Raw genomic sequence first — 11,602 nt, 5'->3', positions numbered from 1 at the left:
GATTTAGGTTATCAGAGTGAGCCTTTAACTGGTTATGAAATCAAAAGCAAAGACTGAATGGAGACCAGGTTTGGGGCCATGATCGGCAGTTCAAAAAAGGACCTCTTTCACATCCAAGGATAAAACCCTAGGATTTTCTTTAAAAATATTTTTCTTTATATCGTGAACATTTTAAAGACAAATTTATGAAGCTATTCTTGATCAATAACACATTAATTACCTCAACTTGACTCTACTTAGCTCTATTCTTTTTATCGGTCTTCATGGTCCTTTTCACCTTCACTATGCTCTTTACTGCTCAGCCTCCATCCTGCTCAGTCAGCAAACTAGACCTTTTGACTAGAGGAAGAATTTCCAGGCCAATGTAGTTAACCTCAAGTGTACTTCCAAGAAGAGGATTTCCTAGACATTTCTTCCTCCTCGCATGCAGGAAAAACAGAACGTTATCCACATATGATCCTTCTCCTTGTTCCCTAATGAAGCCTCTTCAAGTCCAAGTCACTTGGCTTGCAGAACTGAGAGTCAACAGATAACCAACTGGCCTCAGATTATGTTACCTGGACTCAAGGAATGTGAATAATTCTACATTCTAAACAAGTAGGACTCAAGAAGTTGAGCAGGAACTCTTGTCCTTGTCTTAGTCCTTTGCACTCCTCTCAATTAGCATCTTCTTTCCAGAGGCTTCACTGCCTCCATCTGTCTTGCCCTGTCTCCTCAGCTCTGTTTGTGCAGAGATCATTTGCCTCTGGAAACAAGTTCTTTTTTAGTCTGTCTGTCTCTCTCTTTCTCTGTTTCTGTCTGTGTCTCTCTCTGTCTCTCTGTCTCTGTGTCTCTCTATGTGTGTTTCTCTCTCTTTTTCTCTCCCCTCCACATCAGAAAATAGCACATTGAGTCTCAGGGAACACAAAGCTCACGTATTCCAAAGCAAGGAACGCAGCTCACTCTAGCATAGTGCCTGTCATTTTAACCTGATGACTCAATGTGATGTCAGGGTTAACCCATTGGACAGATTAAGACACTAGACAGAGAAGCCAGGTGATGTATAGAGTCCAATGACCAATCATGGAAACCAATTGCCTTGACCCTTTCTATTTCTGGGGAAACTGTTCTCTTCACCAACAGCCCTTACTGTCACCTCCTACAACTGAATGCAGAGAGTTAAATTATTTTATATTACTTCTCTGGGCTTATTTTATCCATTATTTATTACTCATATGTATATTTATTTTATTACTTGTGTGTTTTATTTCAATATTTACAAAGCTATTAGTAACAGTGTCTTGAACATTCAATGTCCCAACTGCAAACCTATCCCAGCATCTCTCAACCAATGAAGCAAGAGCTCCTTCATCCCACCCCCACCATCCTGCCTCTTTGGAAAACTCTTTTTTTATTTCAGCATTATACTTTAGGTTACATACTGACAATTGTGTGGACTCTTAAAATCTATACTCACTTTGTTTTTAGCACATCAGGGATTCAGCACAGCTTCCTAATCTGAAGTGTCTAGCTCTTGGTAAGGTTGATAAAAACCCAATCTTGTCCTTTGTTTTAGTATTAATATTTGAACTCCTGTGTTGACAGGAAAAGGTGGGAGAAATCACTCTGATAGTGCCTGCGGTGACTGAGGGGCAGGCCTAATGGGTTTTCTGGGCAGACTTGTGATGGAAGAATAGCTTAACATTGGCTGGTATATTAAGAGGGATTCACGGGGTTACCAAGGGTGAACCTGGGTTTGTGTTGGGAAGTAGGCAACAAGGATTATCCAGGTAGGACTCAGTTTTATTTCTAAATCAGTCAACTTAACCTTGTCTACTCCTTTGGAAGTAATGGGAATGGTGAAAGGGGAAACTATCTCTTGTTTCTACTTAGAGAAATAGTGCTGAGAAGTCACAGGAATGACACACTCGAGAAAGGCAATCTCCTCCTTTATTTCAAACACATTTCAGTTCCACTATCTGGGAAATTATATTCCTTTAGCTAGATCTCTTTGCTGACTTTTATTTGTAAATTCTTTTGAAATACTAAATACCAAATACCAAACAGAATCTAGAGAATAAAAACTTATCCTTAACAATAGTTATAAGGGAGATATCAACTAGTGCAGTGGTCAGCAACCTCTTTTTTCAACTGAGCCAAATCTCGCCAAAACCGCAATTGAATTTTATTTTGAGAGCCACATTTTTTTTTTTTTTTGCCAGTGCTCAGGGTTACTCCTGGCTCTATGCTCAGAAATTGCTCCTGGCAGGCTCAGGGGACCATATGGGATGCTGGGATTTGAACCACCAACCTTCTGCATGAGAGGCAAATGCCTTACCTCCATGCTATCTCTCTGGCCCTGAGAGCCACATTTTTTTTTAAGAGCCACATTTTTTAAAACCGAAAATACATAGGATGGTACACTGTTTTTAGTTTTTTATTGAGAATATTCTGTATGCAAGTATCCACTTAGGTCGGGAGGATACAAATAACACAACTAATAAAACAAAAACTTTAGACCGATATTATTTATTGATAACGTTAAATTCCATAAAATTTGCCTTACAATGTAGAGAAAATTACATCCTGATAATGACAAAGTCACAAACACTAATGTGAACATTGGCCTTGCATTTCCTTGGATAGTTTGAGTTAAGTCAGGTTTGTATGTTGTTGTTTTTAATTTTAGGCACGATTCCAGGTTCTCATAGATGAGACAATTTCTCAATTTACTCTTGATAAGATTTATGCTTGAAAATGATTGTTTGCATAAATATTTAGACCTGAACAAGGAAAGAACAGCAAATGCTAGCTTTTTTAGTTGATTATATGAGTCAGGAATACTATTCCAGGTGTTAAAAATCAACATATTTTCCTTCTCCAGGTCTTTCAAAGCAGACCACTTGTGCTGTGCACTAAGTTCACATTTGTGTTTCTCCAATCTTTCTAAATTAGCACAAAGACGTTCAAATTTCGAGCTCCACAGTTCTTTGTTTTTTAAATCCAGAAATTACATTTCAAAGTTGCCAATGTTGATATTAAAGGGAGAAAAATTTAATTCTGTTATAGTGGCATCCAGAGGTTTTTTAACAAAGGCCAACGTCGCTTTGCTGTTTCTGAAATCATGAAACCTCTTGAGAAAAGCTTCCCTCATATTTAAAAGTGCTGCTTTAAAATAGGTAATGTCAATGTCAGAATTATTTTCTTGGTGATGTTTCAACAGGCTTGGAAGGTGAATCAAAGTTTCTCTGTCAAAATCTTGAGCAAAGACAGATAATTTGTTTTCAAATGAAATAATTTCTTCTAACATCAAAAAAATTGTGTTTCCCTGTAGTTTATGATTAAACTGATTTAGATGTGAAGTAACATCCACCATGAAATACAGTTTTTGAACCACTGATCATTTGTTAATTCTGAATAGTGAACACCCTTCTCGAGGAAAAATGCTTTGATTTCTGATAATAAGTAAGCAAAATATTTCAAAACATTTCCTCTTGATAACCAATATGTGCTGAAAATTTGAATACAATATGGAGATGAAACAGGTAAAAGAGAAAAACCTTTTAACAATCTTTAAAAACAAGGACAGTGTTCCAGAGAAAAGTAGTGATTTCACTGAAAGGAAAAAAAATCTATTGACACTTTAGTGTGTGCTGCAAGAAACCAAACTAAAAACACAAAAACAAAAATGGCACTTTGTTAAAGGCATATGATATATCATAAAGGAGTTATTATAGAGTGTCTGAAACATTTTAAAAATAATTTTTATGTAAGCATATTTGTTACAAAATTATTCATACTTGAGTTTCAATCATAGAATGTACACCACCCTTCACCAGTGCACTGTCCCCACCACCAATGTCCCTTGTTTCCTTCCCTTCACCCTCCTCTGCCTATGTCAGGGGCAGGCATTTTGCTTTTTTCTCTCTATCTCTCTTTTTCTTTAAGACACTGAGGTTTGCAAAATTTTCTTTATGACACCATGGTTGGCGATATTGTTAATTAAAGGATACCATGCATGTCACTTATCCATTTTCAGTATCCAGTTCTTGTCCAGAGTGATATGTTCCAACTATCATTGTCATAATGTACCTTTCTCTATTCTAACTGAACTCACCACTTTTTATGGTAAGCTTCCTATCATGGACAAGTCTTCCTGTCCCTCATTCCTATTTCCTCTAGATATTATTATCATATTGCCATTTATTATTCTTATATGCCACAAATGATTATTCTGTGTCTAGACCTCTCCTTCTGACTCATTTCACTCAGAATAATAATCTGATTATTGATGTATGTACTGATGATGCACTGTGCATGGCTCAATGTTTTTGTGTAGTCACAAGAAGTATCCACTCATTGTATGATAGACTGGATTCAAAAAAACTCCCTGCTGAACTAAACTTTGTGACAGATGACACAGTAAAGATAATTTATGAAATTCACAATTGTGATCAAATCCAGGCTATTCATCACCTTGGGTGAGAGTATGAATGCCCACTACTAGCATCTTCTCCATGAAGAAGTGAAGTGGCTATTCAGGGGAAGGGTGCTCTCTCACCTTGTTGGCAAGAGGGAAGAAGTAGTGCAGTTCCTTTGAGAGCAGAACTCTGACTTTGTACAGCCCCAGTTGGACAAGGAATGGGTAGCTAACCTTGTGTATTTGGCAGACATTGTTCATTTTCTCTATGAATTTAATATTTCTCTGCAGGGGAGTTTCACAAGTAGTTTTTACAGTGAGACATAAGATTTATGCGTTCAAAAAAGAATCTGATTCTGGGATAGCTGTGTCTGAAAAGGAGATATTGAAATGTTTCCACTCTTGCAAAAGATTTTTGATTGGCACTTATATTTATGCAGAAAGTCATAATCAATATGAAAAATAGCACTTAAGGGCATTAGCTCACAACTTTAATATTAAGTACTCTGAATATGAGAATCCACGGAAAAGAAAACTCTGGGTTGAGAATCCCTTCATGGAAGATGCCCAATCTTGTGCAAATAAAATATGTGTTTTAAGGTCACTCCAGATCCTCAAACATTTTAAACAGGGGGCCAGTTCACTGTCCCTCAGACCATTGGAGGGTCTGACTATAGTAAAAACAAAACTTATGAACGAATTCTTATGCACACTGCATATATCTTATTTTGCAATGAAGAAACAAAACAGATACAAATACAATATGTGGCCCGCGGGCCATAGTTTGAGGACCACTGCTCCAGACACTGTATTTCTAAACCCCACCCAACCTGGTCTGAAGAAGCAGGGTAGCAGGAAAGAAATAATAAACCAAGCTAGCCAGGAAAGGATGATCATGGAGTCTATGGCCTTTTACTTTGTACTCTCTGCCTTGAGCCCAAAAAGCTAGAACACCTCTTTCTTTATTAAAACCAATTCCCAATACCAGGAGGCTTCAAGTCAAAAGAGAGAGACAAAAGTACATATTCAGTGGACTTTAACATATCAAAGGAAGAGGTTTAAGAAAGGATGACGTTGGGGGAACACCTTTGTTTAGGGTTGATACTAGGTATCATCTTACACTCTTGGAGATGGCTGCAGGGGCTGCACACAGGGTGCGCACTGACAGAGGCTAGGAGCAGAGTCCTGACTCCTGGAGCGGCCGCCCGGCACACAGAAGAGCCAAATTAAAAGTGTAAAGAGCCACCTATGTCTCGCGAGCCGCAGGTTGCTGACCACTGAACTAGTGGAAAGTGATAAAGGAAGACAGAGGAGTTTAAAAAATAAGACCTAGTTCAGAACGTTGTCATGGTGTTCTGTGTCCTGTGTTGTATCAGAAGACTGACCACTGCCTTGGCAGGAAGGGTAGGCAGAGATCTCACTGAGACTTGTAGCTAGCAGTATTTGGGGAAAGAAATCCTAGATCCTTAAGCAGAACAAAGACATAAAAACTGCTTTGGGGAATGCTCTGGGATAACTAAAAGATTCATCAGCTTGTTGACTGATAAGTTATTAACAGCGTAGAACTGGAGAAACAACAAAACTTGAGGAAACATTAAATCCTAGATCTGTAGATTGAAGGAAATTGCATTTTTAAGCAGAGAAGTGAGTCTACATTGATTCATTCAATTTCCCCATAACTGTGGCCAAGTCTTTCTCTTGTGGGAAGAATGATAGCCTGATCAGGAGGGTGAGAGGTCAGGGACGATGATGATGTCAACCTCACACCAAGCATAATCGAGCCATGTGTCTCCTTGAAAAATTGTTTAGGTCTCTAGTTCTAGCTGCTGTAAGAGTTAAAATTATCCTCCTAATTCCAGACCCTGTATTTCATTATTTAGACATCATATATTAGACATAAGGAAGAATGTCTTGAGTGTAAGAGTGATTAAACACTGAAACAGACTACCAAAGAAGCTGGGGAAATGATCAACTCTAGAACATTTTAAAAATAGAGGCAGCCATATGTCTTCCATGATGTAGGGGTAATCTGTCTTAGCAAAAGAGTTGAACTAAATACACCTGATAGGGGAATATTAAGTAAATAATTTCCTGGACCTCTTCCTCCATTGTGACTTCATCTATAGAAGTATTTTATGTTTCTGCTCTGAATGATCTGACTCAACACTATTATTTTGTAGGACTTTGGTTTGTACTTTAAAGCTGCTCCTAGATGACATGATATTCTTTACTTTTATGCTTCATATTGTTACTGGATATATAAATTTATCTCTTCTTAGAACCATGTCTGCAACATGTAATGATGATTTTTGGGAAACGATGGCATTTGAAATATTTTGATTAGGCCAAATATTATATGAAACGAGCAAAGGTATGAATAGGGAGAAGATACTAGAGAGGAAAAGGAAATGAGTAAAAGCTATGATGTAGTAAGGTATTTTATTTCATATAATTTAAACTTTGAAGTAATACCTTTATTTATGTCCAAAGATTTTATGGCTGAGCCCCTCTTTGCTACACTATTTCTAGTCGAGAATCATAAATGAAAAAGTGTTATAGAGAATGAGAAAGTCATGCCAGTCTATGGAGAGCTCTAAAAGGACCTGAGGTCACCATTTTCTCTAGACAAAGGATACTTGGGTACAAACATCAGTTTAAAAAATGCCTGCAGACATCAAATTGGGAGATGAACTTCCCTTCCTTATCCATTTCCATAACCCGAGCTCTCAGCTCTCCCAGATGAAGAAACTTTTATTTGATTAACCTTCCAGGAACTTTCCTTTGGTAGGAAGGTCCTATTGCAAGTCAGCCCCATCAAGGGTGATGGGTGGGATGGAGGATGAGGTCTTTCTCCTCCAGCTCAGACCACGTGTCTGCCACCCTGTTCAGTCGGTGGTTCTGAGGTGAAGGCGGCGGGTATAAAACTCACAGGCAGTCAGGCTTCAGGAGATATCAGATTTATTCAGTGGGTAAGGCTGAAGCAAAAAGCCCCAGAATCAGCCCCAGAAAAAAACCCCAGCCTTCCACAGTCTCTTGCTTTTATACACCAGAATCAGGTACCACACTAGGGTGGGAGATCCTAGGGTGGGAGCAGAATGCCAGTTCACAACCTAGGGTAGGACACAATTATTGATTAGGGTAGGATCAGTAACGTAATAATCTTATGGAAATGTTTTAGGTGAATAGTTTGTGCTGGAGGGGATCAGCAGGCCCACTTCCCTTAAAGCTTTTCTTAGAGTAAGACAGAATCTAAGATTATGTGTTGGTCCTGTCCTTCACTACACTTGGCCTTACACTCCTCAATGTGGTTAGATTCATGATCTAGTTTCTCACTATGGTAGCTCCTTTTCCTTTAGATACACCAAACCAAAACATAGTGAAGTTCAAACTGAACTCATTCAGTTTTGCTATTGAGAAGTTGCATGATGGGGCTGGAGAGATAGCATGGAGGTAAGGCTTTTGCCTTTCATGCAGAAGGTCATTGGTTCAAATCCCAGTATTCCATAGGGTCCCCTGAGCGAGCCCGCCAGTAGCGATTTTTGAACCTGGAGCCAAGAGTAACCCCTGAGCGCTGCTGGGTGTGACCCCCAAAAAACCAAAAACCAAAGAACAAACAAACAAAAAAAGAAGTTGCATGACTCCAATAAGGATAAATCCATTGGCAACTGTCACTGTGGTAATATTGCTATGTAATAAGTCCTGGATAGAACTAATCTAGCTTCCTTAGCATTTTTCTAGATAATTTGGTGTATCTGAAGGCAAAATTAAGCTTATATCTGTCATATACCATTTATTAGTCTTTTCTAACTCATGTGCTGGAAGATCAAGAGCATAAGGTAGATTAAAGTTTTTATATACAAAATATAAAATTAAAAACTACACCTGTACAGGATAAATAGTTTAGGGCTTAAATGACATGCCAGCATGTGATTCGTTGGACACATACATAGCATGGGACTCTGGTTCAGTCCCTGGCATGTTATAGTTCACTAAGAATCAGTGGATGAAGCTACAGAAACACCAAAGCACCACTAGAATTGGTTCTAAGGGTTTCTAAGCTGGATAAGTAGAGCAATACTCAGAATTATTATGATTCAGAAGTCCCATATTCTCAGACACTCATCGTGAACCACTATCACCTTTTGGCCACAAATAACCAAAGAAGAACCTTGGAATCATAGGTAAATTTGGGAGTCCTATTTCACCACCACCCCCAAAAACAACAACAACAACAACAACAACAACAACAACAAAAACCTTTAAGCTCCTATGATCTAGCTATCCATATTAGGCCATATAGGACACCTAAAATGAAAGACACCATAAAAAGTGTTAGTTAGGAAATTAACTAAAATGCTCGAGCTCCTTATACTAGCAGCCTGAGGGGTAAGGGAGGGGGTATCAGATGCATGCTGGGAATGGGGGAAGGAGGTCAACTTTGGTGGTGGGAATTCCCCTGCTTCAATGTTAATATGTACCTAAAATATTACTATGAAAATACGTAATCCACTTTGATCAAAAATAAAAAAAAAATGCTCATGCTCACTTCGGCAGTACATATACTAAAATTGGAACGATACAGAGAAGATTAGCATGGCCCCTGCACAAGGATGACATGCAAATCCGTGAAACATTCCATATTTTTAATAAAAATTAGAGAAATAATAAAATGCTCACACATGATGAATGTGTTTGTAAAATATTACATGTATTTTGAACAGTAGTTGGCTTGGCAGTTTGCTAAATATCTATACACTAAACCTATGCTCTGGGTTTTCTATTCTATTTCCAGAAATGTATTTCATAAAAACAAAAATGAAATCTTGTGCAGCAAACTCAAAACACCTGTATTTTCTAGCCAATAACTGGAAACAATCCTAAGATTCATCAATAAATAAATAAAAATTTTATAATGAACATACACATTTAATATAATTCATTAATATAAGAATTATCTGTTAAAGCATGTAACAACTGTGGATGTCTACATATTTATGTAGAATAAATAAAATTCAGGACAAAGAGGAGTTCATATGGTACATAAGATCTGAGAAATGTGACTAAGTTATAGTGACAAAAATCAAATTATCAGTTGTCTTGGAAAAGAGTCTGAAAAGAATAATGAATTATAAAAAGACAAGAGAAAACTTTGAGGGTTCTAACTGTATATTTATATAAGTTTTGATTCTTATACATAAGTATATATTATGACATAGTGTATCATTTACCTAGCTTAGTGTTTATTGTTTATCTATTATACATCACAATGTTTAGACATAAAAAAGGAAGGAAGGAAAGATAGAAGGAAAAGAAGAAAAGAAGGGAGGAGGGAAGGAAGAAGGGAATGAGGGAAAAAGGAAAGGAGAGAGGGAAAGAGGGAGGGAAGGAGGGAAGGAAGGAGGGAAGGAAGGAAGGAGGGAAGGAGGAAAGGGAGGAAGGAGGGAAGGAGGGAAGGGAGGAAGAAAGGAAGGAGGGAAGAAGGAAAGGGAGGAAGGAGGGAAGGAGGAAAGGGAGGATGGAAGGAGGGAAGGGAGGAAGGAGGGAAGGAGGAAAGGGAGGATGGAAGGAGGGAAGGGAGGAAGGAGGGAAGGAGGGTAGAAGGGAAGGGAGGATGGAAGGAGGGTAGGATGGAAGGAAGGAGGGAAGGAGGGAAGGAAGGCGGGAGGGAAGGAAGGAGAGAAGGGAGGAGGGAGGGAAGGAAGGAGAGAAGGGTGGAAGGAGGGTAGGAGGGAAGTAAGGAGGAAAGAAGGAAAGGAAGGAAGGAAGGAAGGAAGGAAGGAAGGAAGGAAGGAAGGAAGGAAGGAAGGAAGGAAGGAAGGAAGGAAGGAAGGAAGGAAGGAAGGAAAGAAGGAAGGAAGGAAGGAAGGAAGGAAGGAAGGAAGGAAGGAAGGAAGGAAGGAAGGAAGGAAAGGAAGGAAGAAAGGAAGGAAGGAAGGAAGGAAGGAAGGAAGGAAGGAAGGAAGGAAGGAAGGAAGGAAGGAAGGAAGGAAGGAAGGAAGAAGTATGGAGAGAGGAAAGTAAGAAAGCCATGACTGAAGGCCAGGCAGAAGTTCTGTTTTTTCAGAGAACAAGGTGTCTGCAGACTTTGAACCTGGATTGAGTACCTGGCTAATATTTACAGCACTAAGAATCAAGTGAAGCTTCTTCTATAATTTTGATTGCTTGGGGCTACACCCAGCAGTTCTTAGGGCAAACTCCTGCCTTTGCACTCATGGAATCACCCCTGGCAGTGCTTAGGGTACTATGTGGGGGTCCAGAATTAAACTGGAGTTAATTGCATGCAAGGTAAACATCCTATCTACTATACTATAACTGCCATTACATAAAGTCTGGATAATTCAGGGTAATCCCAAGGCAAAATAAACATAATGAATGAAACATAGTAAAACTTCTAATTCAATTTTCTGAAATTCCTATCTTGGAAACTGCCAAAAACATTCTCTTCTTTTGATTCTGACACCTCTTCTGGGAGTGAGTAGAAACAGAGAAAACAAACCATTTTTCAATGTGGAATAGACATTCCTAGAAGGTGGTGTCTAGAGTAAGGCTTGTAGTCAACTTTCCAATTTTCAGTAGGAGTAGGAAGAAATATGCAGACCTTTATGGCAGGTGACTTCTCCTTGGAAAGTCTTAACATTTAAGTATGGAATCCTTTACTGCTAATATAGCCCTTAGAACACTATCATCCTTGTATATACTACAAAGGAAATGGGAAGGCATTATTGTATATTCCAGAGCACAACTACTTCTCCTCTGGTCAGAAAAATTAAAGGCCTGGAGTTTGGATTCTTTCTTCTATTGCAATCACTTTCAGAACTTGTCCTCTTCAAGATATGAAATGCCAAAATCCTCAGTCAGTTTGCTTTCAAAGATTATTTACGCTGCTTGAATTGGACAGTCCTGTCTCCCAGTGGAACAGCAAAGCCTCTTCACTCAAAGTTCTTTTGTGCTAATAAAAGTCAATTGTATGAAGTGGTAGAGTTTCGAGCCTTGTCCATGTTAGGATTTGTATGTGATCATTATGAGAATCAACAGGGAATGAGACCTAATGCATCATGATGTTTGATCCTTTCGTGAGATGCTGGAAAAGCTTGTGGAGTGCAAGAGAGAAAGTAACTGGAAAATTCTGGTATGTGTGTGTGTGCATTTCATTGGAAAGTCTAGAGATTTAAGCAGCTTTGCAAAGAGACTCTCCATACAAAA

The 11,602-nt window shown here is 38.7% G+C and overlaps 1 non-coding gene across 1 annotated transcript; it reads left to right on the top strand.

The window, feature by feature from the left end:
- The first annotated feature begins 8,937 nt into the window (after positions 1-8,937).
- LOC126008357 (U6 spliceosomal RNA) lies at positions 8,938-9,044 on the top strand. Its single transcript, XR_007495691.1, has one exon. It is a non-coding gene; the product is annotated as a U6 spliceosomal RNA (small nuclear RNA).
- Positions 9,045-11,602: the final 2,558 nt, after the last annotated feature.

The sequence above is a fragment of the Suncus etruscus genome, chromosome 4 (genome assembly GCF_024139225.1).
Source record: "Suncus etruscus isolate mSunEtr1 chromosome 4, mSunEtr1.pri.cur, whole genome shotgun sequence".
Taxonomy (NCBI): Eukaryota; Metazoa; Chordata; class Mammalia; order Eulipotyphla; family Soricidae; genus Suncus; species Suncus etruscus.
This window is presented reverse-complemented; position numbering and strand designations above follow the sequence as displayed.